Consider the following 16,654-nt stretch of genomic DNA (forward strand, 5'->3'; position numbering starts at 1 on the left):
CTAAAATTGGCTTCAAATTAGTTCATTCGACTTTGACGAAGAAGATACACACAAACCACAAGAAGGATTAGTAATAGTAGGGAATGTATGCCCTCAAATTATCACTAACTTTCAAAACCTAAGGGTTACTACAATCTAGTTACTTCCTTCAACTTTACAACATAAAAACAACTACAATATCCTTGTTTAATGTCTGGCTGCTTTAAGGAAATTGTCGAATGGGCTAGCAGGAGGCAACCTCATTGATAAGCATGGGTCGAGCTGCAAGACAGCACCGTTAAAAGCATTCCCGTTTGAAATCTGTAATAGAGACCAGCAAACATGGTTACAAAAGGAAAGCAGATCATGCTAATATCATGAACTGAGTAACGTATTCTATATGTCATTTTTCCAAGTTTTAGCAGTTTTCGTTAGAAACTCAACCCAACATTTTAAGGAATTTGTTATTACCTTCTTCAGCATCATCACGTGTCTGTCAGCAGCATCGGTTGTCAGTATAGTTATCGGCAGCTTCATTTGAGATTTTCAGGGCCAACCAGTGGAGAGCTTCTCCTTGTACTGTGCCGAATGCTTCACTTGGCTAGCCATGTACCGGAGAGGTGATGTAGAGATGATGTGCTGCAACTGACACCACCTCGATGCCTAAAAAATACGGTATTTATGACATACAAAGATTCATGAGTATTGCAGAAAATTACAAGAGATTACCGATTGCAGAGTTTCCCAATGTAATACATTGGAGAAGAAGGGGATGCGGCGCTTTAGGAATGAGTGGGACAGGTCGAGGCAGGATCTCACTTCTTGCACATCTTCATAATGACTGTTTGAACATCCTGCCACAAACGGTACCATTAGGTAGATTTGAAAAATTATTCGAGTACACACCTCGCGCTTAACCGCTACCCTCATCAAAAGAAAGAGACCTTTTGAGTCGGAGTCATTGATGTGACAATCAAGAATAGATCGTGGACCAAACATGACGCATCATCAGGTGTGAATGGCTCTGTCAACTGCTCATAAGATCATCTATCTCGAGCTTAGCAGCCATCAAAAAAAGTAGTATTAGAAACTAATAGACAGAGAGGGCATTTCTAAGTAGCAGTGGATAAATTTTGGCATCCAACCTCAGTAATGGTCGATAAATTTCGAACCAAGATATCCATCAAGATGTTGTTGATTCATCTATTTTATCCCCGCAACTCCGATAGCAAAGAAGAGGCCAGTTGGTTATCAGAAACCAAATCCATAACATTTGACATCCGCTGAGGCCTTACAAACACTGAAGTCTTCATTGATGCCTAGATAAGGATCAGCCTGAAAATAGATAAGCATGGTGCAAATAAGTGACATTGCAGTATACCCGATTTAATGAGTTCCTATACCACAAAAACTGCCAACTTTCCTCGCATTTGACACCAAAATAGTTTTTATCTAGCAATTCAAGAAAGTAACTTACATCAATGGAACTATGGACTTGATGAGATCGATCAGATCAGTATTTGATATATCTTAGCTGCAAAACATCAGCAATGCTCATTGACAGCATAAGGATGATCGCTGGAACGCTGGAGTTAACGTCCCTGACAAACCCACACAATAACAAGTTAACAAATTAAATATCCGTCCTAAAAATATAAAGCCCGCCTATAAGAGCACATACCATTGCTAGGTCCAAGGAGATATCCTTTAGAGACAAGGGAAGTTGAAGAAGCGGACAACGAGATTGTATTAATGTCTCGTGACATCAGCATTTAGAAATACTATTAGCGGAGGGACAAAGTAAAAAAACCAATATGCAGATCAGTTAGCAGCCCATTATCATGTTATTTTTCTTGGGTAAAAGTTTCTTGTGAAGAATCATCTCATGACTCTCCGCAGCTGCCGTATTATGTTTTAATTAAATGAAACCATCACTAATCCAAGCAACATAGGACCAAAAATAAATTCAGGAAAAGAAGTCCGAATAGTCAAGGTTAACACCATGCTTTCAATTACCTTCATCGAAAAAATTACGTCACAGAAGAGTGGTATGCTTCTATGTTGAAGCAATATCAGAAAGAGTGCTGTACAGAAACCTGACAGTAACTCATACTGATCCTCCTCATCATGATTAGGTTGAGAAAAATAAAGAAACATATATGTATCATACAGTGGTAGACTAATAATGCAGTATAAGTAATGTGACAAAAAAAACTTACTGCCTCAACAGTTGATGCAGCGTTCGTAATATAGGGAAGTATGAGTTACGGGAACTCTTCACGACAAGGCCTTGTTTCGAGTCCTCCTCCATATTGTCCTTTCCTTTAAAATCTTCATGAATATTACAACCATTCTTTTCCAATTTGATGCCATCCTTTTCCCTTCGGAGCTTTTCAAGCAACGCTGATATGGATGCAAATCAGAAGCATTGGTGGAACGCCATCTTCTTGGTTCATAGACAAAACCGGAACGCAGAGATGCAACTTCATGTCGAGGATGACTAGAACTTGGAATAAGAAGAGCTGAAAATATGTGTGTGCTCCCATACGGACCTCAACATTGGGATGCAACATTGCTTTCATCAGTTGAACAAGAAGATCTTCAGGAAACACCTATGATTATTTAGCAAATGGTTCGGCGAGATGTGATTAAAAATAACTTCATCATTATCCAAAGTAATTTACATATGCTAAAGGTCTAGATATTTGACAAAGAATACAAAAACGGAAATTTCTGCAACAGTAATTGGGGAAGCTACAGCACATAAAACAGATCGTACCTGTTGTGAGCGAGAGGAGATTAATGCTAATGAAATCATATGAGCAAGGACCATCAATGATCCAATTGTTGCACGAGCAACAATGCCAGAAGAAGGCAACTTCTCGAGTGATATTGCCATCATGTGAACAGAGGTAGTGCATTATCAATCTAGTAAAAAAACAACAGAAACTCAAGTAAACTAAAAGCATTGCACAAACACAGCAGAATGTACCAAAAAAGATTTCAAATTTACCCCTTTGCTATTTCCAACAAGCAGTCTTCGATGGAATTTTGAAGCAAGATATTTAAGTTGACTCTTGCTGCCTACCGATTCAAGAGTGGCTTGGAACTTTTTCTCAGATGCCTGCATAGATCACTAACGAAACCAGTTTCGGCAAGCACCCCTCTAGATCTAGTTTGCCTAGCTAAAGCAGCCGCACTTGTACGATATTAGATTTCAGCTGAGGGTCATGGGACACATTTTTGTGGTCTAGATGACGTATAACAGCACCTAAAATAAGTTGGTGATTCCCTGAAGCCTCCCAGTACAACATGTCAGATAAAACCACCATTGTCAACCCCTGCTGAGGAACCCAGTGCCGTCGAGAATCAAGGTAGACAAATACCGGATCAAGTACTTGGCGCAATGTCGTACTCCCTTTGCCAGCTCAACCATTCTCTGAATACAAATTTGAGCCCAAACTTTAGGCGTCTCAATCTCTTCCCTGTAAAACGGAAAACGAAAAAAGAAATGCAGTTTAGGAAAACAGAAAGGGACCCTGAAAAGGTACAAAACCATTCTATCATCACTGTGTTTCATAAAGTAGCTTTGTTATATCTATAAAAATTCTCCTTTACAGCTGCCAGTAATATACGGTCCTTGTCAAAAGAAGGGATCCTTTTTCTCTGGTTGAGGCCGGATATCATGTTGCTAGGACTGGAATCACAGGCCACAATGGCACCTCTACCCTCACACCGAACCACTTCATCTACCCAATTATGATGGGGTTCTCTCTCATTATCATCATCAATACGAGTGTCTAGCTCATAGTTATCTAAGTGGCATATACCATCTGCAGTTGGGAACATCAAAATTTGAAAACAAACCGGCAACAGTGAGGGAATTACAAGAAAATACTAAAATGCACTAACCTCATCAAGAGCAGCAAAGATATAGGAATATTGAGCCATGAACCAGACCTACCAAGGAAAAAAACCCTAATGAGTTTAAACTATATCTAGAGATTTAATATGGATGGAAAAGTTGGAATTGAGAAAGTTGCTTCATTTCATGATTAATTTGTGAACACCGGAAACAGAAAAGGAAATGAACTTTTTAAACTACCATGGCAGAAAGGCACTGCAAGCTAGATGCTTTCAAGCAACGTCTCTGATGTTCTTCCCCGTCTCACGTGCCAACTTACACACTTATGAACAAATTTTTCGATGCTATGTGTGTAAGTTCCATCCACCTGATCATTGCATGGATACAAATATCTAATAATAATTAAATTTCATTGGCATCCATTCAATACATGGAAATGAAAAACAAATTTCATATGCATCCCTTGTCCAGAAAAAAAAATACTTGCAGGCACTAAATGATTTCATATCAGATAGCATAGAGAGTAAATAATGTTTGTAATTCCCTAGTAAAAACCCATTAAATTATCTTAAAAGAAGCAACCATAACCTGACATAGATGACGAGTCAAGTTTCGCATCAAGGATCCGCTAGCATCTTGCTTAGAGTATCGGCGTTCGACAACTTCAGCAGTTAACAGCAAATATCCTACAGGGAAACAGTTACATAAAGAACATGCATAGTAATGACTCATACAAACACAAGAAATAATGATTAAAAAAGAATTGGAAATGATTACTACATTGCGCCTTACACATGCAAGCAACTTGTTGTAGCTTCTGTAACAATTTGATGATTTGATGTGTATGCGCAGCTCTTTGTAGCATCTTTCTTCAAGATATTGCAACTATTAAAAGCAAGGATGTAAATATCAGCTGCAGGCATAAAATCGTAGGTCACTATGGTTAATTTGCAGACAATAAGAACATAGTCATTATTATTAGTACCTTGGAATTCGGAAAGGATTTTGGCGCGTATTCACATAATTTGACAATTTTCCTTTCATTGGGAGGGGAGTCCTGCAATACACGGTGAGGCTTTAAATTTAGAATTATAGCTTATCAAAAAGTAAAACAATCACATATTGAACCTACTCTTCCAAATCGAACCAATTAAACTGCTATTGCTTCAGCTAAGAATTTGGCTATTTCTCTCGGTCATTCCAAGATCCAACAGGAGGATCAGACATTTTAAAAATTATAAACCATCAACTATGTTATCCTCGCATGAGTTCATAGCTTTACGAACAGTCACGCCAAAGCAACCAATTATAACAAAAGCAATAACTTAGACTCCCATTGAAAGAAAGAATATACTCTACCAGCCATTATGGCATATTAAAGAATCAAAGATTCTCTATTATAACCCTTGCCTTAAACTAGAACCCCCAACTAGATAGCTTTAAATGCCTGCACCAAAAACTCAAATACATACATATAATGGTAGTTTCATCATCAAACAATGGGGGTACTGAACCTACTGGCCATCAAACATTACCAAAATTCATAACCAAAAGAACAAAAAGAGTGAACAATTTACTCACAGGGGACTTGGGGAAATTTCAGACAATAATTTCTTATACGTTAACAGGTTGTCTAGTTTGACCTCAAAGCAGGACAACCACACACATGCTTCCACAAGCTGGGAAGATCTTCCTTGAGATGAACCCCATTTTCTGTACATGCAAGAAGGGAGATATTTTCAGACCATAAACAATAATAAACCTAAAAAAGTCTCATCTTTGATGCTCCAAGCATGAAACCATCATTTCCACAAATCTCATCTTTGGTAGTGGTATGGATAAAAACAAAAGGCGAAAATTTCGAGCTAAAATAAGAACAAGGATGAGCTATTTGTACCCTAAAACTAAATGTAGAGACCAAATATCACCAACCAGCAGGAGAAACAAATAAAAAGAGCTCTAATCAAATCTATAATACAAAAATCAAAGACCCATCTTTGAAAAATAAATTTAATAGGATACTTAAGAGCAAATGAAAAAGAAAGTATAAACCTTGCTCAGCAGCAGTGACTGGCAGTCTGCAAGGCTGAGGCTAACTAGCCAAAAAACGATCAAAGAGAAAAAGGCGCGTGCTTTAAGGAGATTCAAAGGAACAATATCAAAGAGAGTGCATATAAGCAAAGAATCACGTGATGGGGGTGGTGTCAGGGATTTCCCAATATATTGTCTGTTTTGGTGGTTAAAAACTAAAAGTGAAATGTTTTGTCTTTGTTACCAGAATTTGGAAGACCACAACAAAACTCAGAGAAATGCCACCACCCAGCCCTGCAAAGAACCAAAAAAGACACACTAGTTCATACTTTGAATTTGTTTGAATTTTTTGCTTTATGGTCACAGGTAATCAATCTCATTGTACATAAAAAGTCTTCTACATACCTTTTATTTTGAATGTAGGGTATGGATGTTTTGTCCATGTCATTGTAACTTGTTAGGCTTTGGATATGCCTTTAATCATGGTTGGAATGGGTTTGGTCATATTGTTTTGATGCTACTCTTTGGACCCTTCTGGATCTTCCATTCTGACATTGAATTTACTCAAGAATGTGATTTCTGTTTTGTTAATTTACATAGATTTGAAATTTCTTTCTTGCATGAGAGCAAAGCTAGCTTATATGATGTAAATATTATTTCAAAAATCTGTTTTATTAGTCGATTTAATTTGTAGATAAAATCTATTTAAAGATTTATTTCGAAATTATTTGATTATTCGATTTTATTTGGACCAAATATATATGCTATTATAGAGTTGTTGAGTTTTTTGGTCATTATTTGCAGCATTTCTAAATTGATTCAGAAGAACGTTAGGAGCTATTAAGAGGTTAATAAACTTGTAAGTACGGTACAACTTGCATTGATTTAATTAATTATTATTTTTTCCTTGATCTATGTTGAATTCATTATTAGAATGGAGTATAATTAAATTAACAAATTACTATATTGTGTATACGTTTTTTTTGTTTCCATGAAATTTCTCTATCTATAGATTTATTAGATGCTTATTAATAAGGAATCTAGATTCTTAAAATTATTTTGGATTTAATAAATATTTTTATATTTTTATATTGAACTTATAATTTATCCGTAATATGCATTATATTTATTACAATTTGCGTAATAAATATAATCCAAATTCAAATTCTTCCCAAATGAAGCATTAAAAATTTAATCCTAATTTTCAAATTTAAGATGCAAGTCCAATATTAACACTATTAGAATTCTTTACTCTAAATTCAACTTTTGTTACATAACATATCTAAACTTGTATTTAATGACAAAACAGACAATTAAATTGACAAAAAATTTTATGGAACAAGATATTTTGAGATTCAATTAAATTTTGATCTTATAAATCAATTTAAATTATCATATTTACTCAAATTGTTGTAAATCAACGTCTGATGCAATTAATCAAACAAATGTTGGTCAGTCAGGTCCTACATTTGGGTTAAATCACATGGGGAAAATATATTAAATGCTAGTGCTATCATACGGGAATTAAGTAGATGAATTATGAGAATATATACATATAGAGAGAGAGGAGAGAGAGTGATAGGCAGCTAGGTTTGACAGTGACCTGAATGGGGAAATGAGGATACATGATTCAACTACATAATAAATTAACAATAATATGAAGAATTACAGTTGTATAACTTTAAGGCTGGGACTATGATTGACCACAAATGGATGACTTTCCAGTAGAGTTGGCTTCACTTAAATAATATCATGTGATTACAAATAGCCACATTCAACTCATCTTTCTCTTCATATATAACCATCCATCAAACAAATTATGGATTAATTGCACAAAACATCCCAATTATATACAAATGAATTTTTTAAAGAAAGGATCACACTTTGTTGTCATGGAAGCAAACAAGATTTGATTACAATACAGGAAAAGGAATAGAAGGAGCTATTAATAATATTATCATAACCATTGGAGAAAAGAAAAGCATTAAATGAAAATGACTTTGATTATGTCTTGGACATTGTGACAAGATATCCAAGCAAACATTTCCATAATAATTTGCTTTTTCCTAGATTTTTCTCCATCCTTTAATCTGAGATTTGAAAATGAAATTCAGATTCTATCAACTGAGATGAATCATATGAACCCCACCCCAAGGCAGCCCATAGCAGCTATACCAAGAAATTTGCAGTGAGAATTCAAATGAATGACTTACAGAAGGGAAACTTTCACTGCTTCAAAATTTCTTCAAATCATATCCTTCATTTCTTGAGCCGTATACGGATGTAAGTAATCAGATTCGCAACTCTAGGCATGCCTCATTACAAAATACTTCATCCCATACCTTGAGAAGATCTGTTCAATAGCAACTCAAGTCAGCATTCTGATTCACTTCTCTACCTTGTTCAAATAAAGAGATTTTTTTTCAGGTTAATTGCACTAGGTAGCTCCAAACTAAGAGCTAAATTCTAGTAGGTCCTTTCATCAGTTTAGCTGTCTGACAGCTTGGATCTAACATGGTTCCATTTTAAACACGAATGGATGGATTAATAAATATTAGCATTTAATGCAAAGCTAATGGCCATACTGACGAAAGGACCTAATTAGATTAGAACTATACTTTAGTTTGTGATTCAATTGGAATGTTTTGAAGTTTAGGACCAATTTAGAACTTAGTCTCTAGTTTGGGATTTCTGATTGTCTGTGCAATTAACCCCTTTTTTAGTGAACCAAAGATTCTGTTATCCAAACTTTATATTAATTAGGAAACAGATCTATATTATTAAACATTCAAGAGGAATTTGTATGACTCAGAAAAAGGTATAGTTGGTAAACAATCACATAAACATACCAGCCTTGTCGTAGGAGAAAGAAACAGAATAAGCATGTCAAATCTTGGAACCTTGGTTAAATTTTCTAGATACTTAATAGCCAAATCCACATCTTCCCTGCCAATTGATAAACCAATAAGGAGTTAAGAATCTGGCCAAACATAAAATAATAAACTGGCATGAGTCCCAGGCAGTAGAGATCATAGAAAGACTTCATTTACCTAAAAATGTAGCGACACATTTAACAATGTCAACTAACATGGAAGCAGACATTGCGTTTTTAAAGATCTGTGGTAAAGCACTTGGAGATGTAACCTACAAATAAAACAGAAAATCAGTTGTGGCACAAATAAGAGACTTGGACGAGAATAATAACATTCACATGGACATTCATCTTAAAGGACCCCATATAGGTGCCTTATTATGTAAAACAGAAATAGAAAATATGAAATAACACAGACCTTCAAAGATGAGCCTGTAGCAACGGTCACCAGATAGGCTCTCCAGGAAACCTCAAATTGATATGCTGTATTTGGGGGGCTGATGCTTTTTGCAGCTTCAGCCATGGCTCGACTAGCTGCACGAAAGCAAGGTCTTGCACTGAAGCCTTCAGCTCTTGCTTTCTGGTTTTGGTATTCTCTATGAAAGATTGAAAGAGGTACAGTCAACCCGATTTTGTTTAAGAGAAAAAGAAAGAAAACAAAAATAACATGATACATTCTATGAGTTATAAAGGTAGCAACGAATAGGTTTATGAAGTCTTCAGATCTTGCTTTCTAGTTTTGGTATTTCTCTATGGAAGATCAAATGAGGGCACAGTCAACCTAATTTTATTTAAGAGAAAAGAAATAAGAAAGAGAACACAAATAACTTGATACATTCTATTAGTTATAGAAGCAAGTTGCAAAGGATAGATTTATGCAATGAATTCATCTTAAAAATTAATAAACAGTACACTGAACCCTAAGACACTTAAAGACAGACCTTATAGATTGATCTCAAATAATTTAAGGCAATGCAACTACAATTGCTCATTGAAGTACATCACTGACTCCCTACCTAAGCCAATAAAAAACCTAAAGCAATTCTAGAGTATATGAAGTAGTGGGATTTCAAATTCAGGATAATATAGTTGCTTATGAAATAAATTTTCCCTGCTTCAAAACTCAAATCCAATTTGTAACTCGTAAAGTAGTAATTCAAGGTGTTTCTTAAAAAAGGTTAATAAAAATTTTATGGGATGGTCATCAGGAGACCACCTCAGAGGGAAGGAGTCTGTAAGGATGAGCACTAGAGTGAGGAATGGCAGCAAAAAAGTACAAACAATACAAGAGGAAGATGCACCTTTTACGGGATTGTAGTATTTTAATTACTTAAGAAAAAAACCATACCGTTCTCAGAAGTAAAGGAAGTGTGAGCAATAGAAGTCTCAATGGAAATAATATATAAAAACTATATATTGTTACCTTAATGTTCTCGGACCAGCAATCTCTGCATCAGTTGAGTACCATCTGCAGTATTTCCAGCACTGGTATTTCTTTTCCTATTTCCTCCAAAGTTACAGATCCCTTCTCAGGTTTCTTCTGCTTGTCACATTCAGAAACCTACCAAAACAGACCATGCTAAATGTAAAAACAAATAATTTCCTATTCTAGCCTAGAAAAGTACATTTGAAAAACTTTGGGCTTCAAGATAAATGAACTCAACATTCATCTTTTCCTTTGAAAAATAATCTAGAGTTATATGTCATTCCACACTGCAAAACTGGTCTATGAAGAAAAATGAACGACAATTCATTCCTTTCCACCTATGCCTTTCAACAGATTCTAATTACTTCATCAGCATGTAATATATACTGTCACCATGAATATAGCTATCACTACCAAGAAACGCTACGCCTTAAACAAGAAAAAAAAAAAACCATGCAACATGTGCTTAAATAGTTACCAAGGTTTACCAGATAACGAGAAATTGTTACAAGAACTGTATTTATGAATATCAGTGAAACTCCAAAACCATTTCATCCTCAACATATAAACATCCTTGATTTTTTTTTTAAATACCAACTGTTAAAAAAGGAAAAAGAAGTTCTAAAAGTTGGTACCTTAGTTTGAGACCCTTGAACTGCAGCAATTCCTTTCCTTTGTGTACTATCTGACATAGTATGCATCCCAAGTCCATTATCTATTGTCGCAGACTTCCCTACTTCCTGAGCTCCTTGCATAGACTTTTTTATAACCCCTGATGCCTTCTGCAGAATCTCCTGGGATTGATGAAAATTACAATGAGAAAAACCAATTGATTGCTTAGAGAAACAAAGAAATAATAACAAAACAGAAAATCTTCCAAAACCATCCCCATAAATTTGCTAAGAAAACTAAAAGAAAAGGAGAAGGCTGCATGCCTTCAGCTCAGTCATGGCCTGGTTAACATCCATGATTCTAACCAGTTTTATGATCAACCACAACTTTTTCTAGATAATTTTAGTCATTGAGTATTTCAAAGTTAAAATTAGAAGGTAATAGAAGAAGATGAAACAAAAAACTGCTTACTTCTCATACAATGCTTAAACTCTGCATGCTGTTCTTCATGTCTGACTATTAGCTCTAACCTCAGGCAACTCGGCATCTGCAATAATACGTCCACCATAAGATCTTCAAATTTAAATAGAAGCAGTAGATTGATAGCTTAGGAGTAATCCAAGAGAGAACTTGCACTCAACATACTTCAATGGTTCTTTAAGTTTCCCAAGTTTTTTCTAGCCGTTGCTCGCGGGTATGCTTTATGTAGCGTCATCAAGATTAAGCCTCCGTACATCATCTCAGCCTCTTGAAATCTAAAGAGAGAATAAAAATAACTTTCATGTTATTTCCTCATCAAATATTACTCATGCAGCAAGCCAATAAAAATTTGGCCATTTAAAAGAAAACAATAGAACTACAGGAGGCTACGCAATATAAGTGAACATCATGTAAAGAGTGTCAGGGCATACTTTCTGATCTTAAGATAAGCCATAGCCCTATTGGCATAAGCTACAGCTGTTGGAGACAGGGCAATGCTTCTTGAGGTAGCAATCGATAGCTTCTTTAAATTTCTTTTGCTTAAAATATTCATTTCCCTGCAAAAATTTCAAAGCATTTTACTGCCTAGTCAACGCCAAATATAGCTCAGACATTGGTACAAAGGGAAAATGTATAAAAACTGAACTTCTCACCAGTTCTTTCTCAGAAGCAGCATCAGCATATTCTCTTCAGTCACAAAGCTAGTTGACAAATTGCTCCATTTATCATAATTCTTCAAATAATCATATTGCTCGGAACTGTAGTTGACGGAAGAACTATTCAGGGACCTCTTCCCAGTTGGCCTTCCTTTCTCCAGTGATATTCGTGATCATGAGACCATGTAAGATTCCACAACATCAAATTATCAGAACTTTCTTTATCCCTTCACATTAGTTCCGTATACTTAAATAAAATGTGAGGATTGAAAAGTTACCAATTTGTTCTTTACAGAAGCCTGAGATGTCATTTTCTTGTTTTTGCCTTTGTCCTTGAGCGAAAGTTCCCAGTCCTGCAAGTCATTTAAAAAGCCCTGGAAATCCTAAAGGAAGAAGAACACAAAGAGAACCCAGATGATAACTAATAAGAAATAGTATTTCAGTAATCCAAATTCCACAGGTCAAACCTTTAAGCTTGAATACAAATCAACTCTTCTGATCTAATTAACTTAAACAGTCCTTCGAGCAAAGCTCAATTTCCATAATGAACTTCAACAAACTAAAGCAATAAATTGTAAAAAATCATAGAAAACATCTTTGGGGAGCAAAAAAGTACCATCTTTTGAGCTTTCATACTGAACCTTTGAATGGAAAATGAAATGAAAAAGAACCCATTAAAAGCAAAAGAAGAAGTGAAATACCATGGCTTGATCACGGCTGTGTTGCTTGCATCGAAAAGATTAGAGGAAAGTTTGGCTAGGGAAGATTCGGAAGAGTGGGTTTGCTTGCTCTGTAAGTTTTCATGAGCAAACTCCAGAACCAGAGTCGACAGGTGACAAAAATACTTCGATTGGCTTCAGTCCTTTTATTGTGGATTTATAGACGTGGAGCTTGGGCCTAAATAAAGCCCATAAAAAACAAACCCTCCTGTATGCTATATTCCTGTGTGTCATGATTGTAAATTATGGACTGAATCCATTATTTAATAGTTAAACTGAAAATCGAATGTAGGAGGATTTAATTATATAAATTAAACTATTCAAAATTGATAAAAAAAATTAAGAATCTGCTCAAAATTTTAATTTATTAATTTAATTTTTTAATAAAATTTGGGTTTTAGGCATGGGATAATTATTTGAACCTAGTAGAATAAAATATTCCAGAAGTGAATTTAAAATGCTATTGTTTGTATTTATTTTATTTACCTTGTTTCATTTGGTTTCAAGGAATGGAAAACATTTTTCGCTTTGCTTTTTTTTTTTTAATGAATAACATTGAAGTACAAATGGATGGTAAGATGGATATGGAGAATAAAAAAAAAGAAAATCAATATGATACAATACTTGCAATATGGATCATTTTGGAGTTCAGTTCAATATTTTAATTAAAAAAAAACAATAATTAGAGTAGTAAATAAAACTTAAGAGAAGAAAGGAAAATAGAAAAATAAAAACATTGAGCGAAATCGGCAACATATTATTTTTTGTTTTAGTATCTCTATATCCATCTTTCTGAAGTTTGTGGACTACTTGTAACAACGTTGTCTCCAAAATTTAAAACTCATATTTCTCTTGGAAAAGTAATATTTTACCAATGGCATATAGGAATTCAACCATATCCATGATTAGAAAGTCATGTTTATGATTGGGATAAAGTATTAATAATTAGAAATTCATGTTTCTTACAGGGATAAAGGAATAACCTTGTAAGGACATTCATTGTAAATAGATAAACATGAAACCCGTTAACATACATTATTTTTAGAACAATTTATCTCAGCTCTCTCAATCTCAACTATATCATATTCAACAAAATGGGTTCATACAAATATCCAACACTATACTGTAGTGTACAAATGGGACATTCAAGTCCTTATTGAATTGTATGTAACCTAACCCTCTCTCCTATACTCCATATATTAGCATTGTATCATAAATAAACTATCCCTTACACAACTTATATACACACAGAAATGATGTTTTGGTAGTGCATTTCATAACAGGCAGTAAGGGCAGACATCTTTTCATGCATTGTCTGTAGCATTGAAGGCTGCAAAGGGGAAGCTTTGATTTTGATCTCGGTACTTGTATGGATTCGTACAAGATGGAACCGCACATTTCTCTCGAGGTGGAGGGTAACCGCAAGGCTTAGGGATCGAATATACTTGGTAAACCAACCTCTTGGGGAATGTTACAACTGTTCCTGAAGGCCCATAAGCCATCTTACGGTGTCTGATGCAAGTATCATAGAATTTGTAGCTTTTTCCTGCACAAAAAGATAAAGATATATGGAGATGGAAGATATGGTTCGAATAGAAAGAAGGTATGATGGAAGATATGGTTTTGAATAGAAAGAAGATATCATGTGTGATCTTTACCTGTGCCATTTCTTCTTGCCTCTTTTTTTATCTTATCTTCTCGTTTCTTCCTATTGAATCTTGGCCGAGAATTTTTTTCTGATAGCTTCAGCCTAGATAAATCAAGGAAGATTAATCCCTACATAGGCGGCTAATGGAAGAAGGAACTTTGAGAATCTTGAGATTCCAGGTTCAGCTCCCACCATGTCCAGATTTATTCAGGTTTGAGGTTTCCAGGCGCATTTTTGGTTTATTATGTGCATAGTTCCATTATGGGTTTGTAATGAGTGAACGTAATTGTAACTCTTGTAAATCATAATATATCAAAACAAGCATCAATGATATTTTATGCTCCTCTCTAACTTAACTGCATTCCGAAAGAGGGAGCCTTGGTTGAACCATATTCTCAAACCATCCAGCTCAGAAATAGAAAATTGAAGGAGACATGGTGCTATGAGATTACTGCCTTTGGTGACCCTACGTCTCTGGCCTCAGCTTTCTTCAGTGTTGTCCACTTCAAGGTTTTCTTTTTGCTCTGTGATCAATTTGACGTATATGAGAAGGTTTCACAAATGTCACGGTCCATTGCTTGACGATAGATGAAGGGTAAAAGAAGCAAAAGCAACAATGATACTTTTGTGAGCTGGAGGCAATCCATTGGAATCGATTGAGCAATACCAAATTAGATGATTGCAGCTTCTGTGTGCGACGCGTAGTAACAGTCATTCCTTTAGAGTCCCCAGGAATCACACCTTTTTGTTTTCTTCTCCTATTTTCTATTACATCTGTTGATTCTTCGTCTTACATCAGTATCTTCAGAGGTTCTTCTATCTTGACTCTTAGCTTCCTTGCTTATTTTGACGAACCATAATCTCAACATCTACCATAAAGACCTCAATATTCTATCGTACCTTTTATTCTTCAGCTTTTTTCTCCTCTTCTCCATTTCTTCATTGTTTCTGGTGTTTTGACTTTCAGTATCGATTCTTCTTTTTCTCAGCAACCTTCTTACTTCTTCTCGTTCTTTACGAACTGGTTCTGTGTCTATTTCCTTTGTTGAGATATATTGTCAGCAGGCACCCTACCCGTTGCATGATCTGCCTGCCGTACACCTAAATCACCTCTTGAGAAATCCTTCCATCGAACCCCATGCAAAGTGCTATCCCTCTCTGATGTAAAGGAGTGGTCATCAGGGTTGTCCTGCATAAATTACAGATCAGACACAGGAATCTCAACAAGTTTAACCTTCTGTGCATGCATGAGAGTAAGAATTTAAAAATGCAGGGAAAAAATCGGTTATGAGAATTCAAGCCATGCATATTGAGCTGAAAGATGCAAATCATCCGCTACACGAACATCAAAAGCTACTATGAGAAAAGAGTATGACTTGGGAATTCTGTATAATAGCAACCTTAATACTTGATTTCTTCAGTGATCGAGGGGTATCCGAAAAGCGAGAGGATTTTGAAGAAGAAGACCCAGCACCAGATGCACCATCACCTACAGATTTGGCATCAATGGTATGTGTAACGCCACAAACCTTAAGTTTAACTTTCTTGACTTTCTTCTCATTTTCTAATCCATCTGAAACACTTCCGAAACTTCCTGCCATACTCGTACTTTCCAATTAGTTGGGGCAAGGACACCTTCACTGCTTCTTTTTGAATCAACTCTCCCATGCCTCCGGTCACTGCTGCCTTGGAAAGAACCATCATTGGAAGCTTCGTCAGAGTCCTCATATGCTTCATCTTCAACATTGACCACGTTCTGAATAAATTCAATATCAATAGTTAATTATAAAACCTTGAATTGCATAGGTTCGAATAGAACATTTTTTAATGAGAACCTAGAAGTACAAGAATTGTATCATAAAGATCATCTCATTTTATGTTGCTTACATTGTCTGAAGGTGGTGTGGATGACAAGGAAGACAAATCATGGAACTCCGTATGAGGCTGTGACTCACTCCGAGGACGACGGGACACACTACTCCTTTCTTCCTTGTGGCAGTGCTTACATTACTAAACCTAAGCTTCCAAGGCTTTCATTGTGGCAAACTACCGAAGCTCAAGCCTAAGACTGTTGTCAGTGCATCCCAACAAATTTAAGAATGTCATGTTAGCCAATTGACAATCTATGGAAGTAAAAGGAAGTAAACCTTCATCAATCATGCTAAAGCTACGAGAAAAGAGTGCATAGATGAAATCTAAAGTTAGAATCTTTATGTTCCCCTATTCTACACCATACGAGATAAGATACATGGTTGGATTTGGCTCTCAGTAGCATATCAGTGAGCCAATTCAGCTTCCTTTCATAGTTAGATAACTGAATTTGGCTCTCAGTAGCACAACAGTGAGCCAATCCAGCTCCTTTCATA

At 35.6% G+C, this 16,654-nt stretch overlaps 2 long non-coding RNA genes and 3 pseudogenes across 2 annotated transcripts; all 5 read right to left on the bottom strand.

Moving 5' to 3' along the window:
- Positions 1-6: 6 nt before the first annotated feature.
- LOC121209356 (uncharacterized) lies at positions 7-520 on the bottom strand. Its single transcript, XR_005904480.1, has 2 exons — positions 451-520; positions 7-300 (listed from the first exon to the last, which is right to left on the bottom strand). It is a non-coding gene; the product is annotated as an uncharacterized lncRNA (long non-coding RNA).
- Positions 521-525: 5 nt separating this feature from the next.
- Positions 526-6,318, bottom strand: LOC121210060 (protein SEMI-ROLLED LEAF 2-like; annotated as a pseudogene).
- Positions 6,319-7,960: 1,642 nt separating this feature from the next.
- Positions 7,961-12,123, bottom strand: LOC121210061 (RNA polymerase II-associated protein 3-like; annotated as a pseudogene).
- Positions 10,248-11,030, bottom strand: LOC121209357 (uncharacterized). The gene is made up of 2 exons (XR_005904481.1): positions 10,809-11,030; positions 10,248-10,308 (listed from the first exon to the last, which is right to left on the bottom strand). It is a non-coding gene; the product is annotated as an uncharacterized lncRNA (long non-coding RNA).
- Positions 12,124-15,321: 3,198 nt separating the features above from the next.
- LOC121210062 (uncharacterized) lies at positions 15,322-16,653 on the bottom strand (annotated as a pseudogene).
- Between the last annotated feature and the right edge of the window lies 1 nt (position 16,654).

This window comes from Gossypium hirsutum, chromosome A11, assembly GCF_007990345.1.
Source record: "Gossypium hirsutum isolate 1008001.06 chromosome A11, Gossypium_hirsutum_v2.1, whole genome shotgun sequence".
In the NCBI taxonomy this organism is placed as follows: Eukaryota; Viridiplantae; Streptophyta; class Magnoliopsida; order Malvales; family Malvaceae; genus Gossypium; species Gossypium hirsutum.